Raw genomic sequence first — 1,297 nt, forward strand, 5'->3', positions numbered from 1 at the left:
CATTTTAACCGTTATACTTTCTGTCCATCCTTCCGGACTGGTACAGCTTGTATAACTCTATTTTCCCCCCTCTAAATGGTAATCTCACTGGGAAAGAAGATTCTGTCGTTAGTTCTCAAGACTGAGTTACAAGCTGCTATCTGTTTTTAAAATGAATGATTCGTTTGGGCCAAGTTCAATATCTCTTTAAAACATAACAACAACGTGAAAACACTTTAACTTTTGTGGTATAAAAATATTATATTATTTCGTTTGTTATAATTATCATAAAACACGCTACATATTTTATAAACAACTCGTACGGCTACATCATATATATACATTTGGTCCGATTAACGCCGTGCAAGCGAATAAAATAACGCGGGAACAATCTTTCTCATGACCGAACATTTAAAGTAGTGCCGATTGCAAAATATTTGAATTTACAAAGTACTTGTAACAACAGTATGGATAGTGCTATCTCTGTGTTAAAAATAGAAGAGTTCGTTATGTTCAGCTTTATTTAGAATTTTGATTCACGACAGAGGTTAGAGCTGGTGAGAAGTTTAGTTACAGGCTACAGCATTGATGAGGTGAGGCCTATCGGGTTACGGTTCACATATATAGCATCACAACAAGCTAAATATATTAATTATACTGAATGTATCCATTTAGATGTTCGACTTGTCAAAACTTGACACAGTTTTAAGCTCTAATTAAACATAAACACTCCATAAAACGAACATCATAAGCTATTGCCAAGGTAGATATTGTTACGTCTCAGTTCGTTAGTTAATTTTCCGTAAAAATCCTTTCAGAAGAAACTTTACCGATACAAATCCTTTCTTAAATAAAACTGGTTTATTCTTTCTGAATACAACTTTGCAATATACTTAATTTCAACAGTCGCGGTATAACCATCGTTATAACTCACAACGAACGTCTCACGTGCCCAACAATATTCTCTGTCCGCATACATTCAATTACTCATTACCTTCCGTTGCTTCTTGGCCGGTCTTATATATACAAGACTACCCCAACCTAGTAGTCTCCCGACATTTCATGAAGGTTCGAGAAGGAAGTGGCGTGGTACGAGCGTCACGTGACCTAGTAAATATACAATAAAATGATGTTCAGACCTAAATAAACTTCCACAACGTAGGACAGACCTGTACTGTGAACTTAACACATCAAAGTGGTTTTGGTATACATACTTTATAGCTGTATAAAGATTTAAAGTAAAAAAAAAAAAATACTGTTAATAACATTCTACTCTTATTGCACCATATTATGTGAAATGCTGCATTTTAAAAACTTT

General features: G+C 34.4%; 1 protein-coding gene across 2 annotated transcripts in view; it reads right to left on the reverse strand.

Moving 5' to 3' along the window:
• The window catches only part of LOC106476541 (homeobox protein AKR-like), a 12,796-nt gene that overhangs the window by 2,578 nt on the left and 8,921 nt on the right, over positions 1-1,297 (reverse strand). The window lies entirely within an intron of this gene.

This window comes from Limulus polyphemus, unplaced genomic scaffold, assembly GCF_000517525.1.
Source record: "Limulus polyphemus unplaced genomic scaffold, Limulus_polyphemus-2.1.2 Scaffold10828, whole genome shotgun sequence".
NCBI lineage: Eukaryota > Metazoa > Arthropoda > Merostomata > Xiphosura > Limulidae > Limulus > Limulus polyphemus.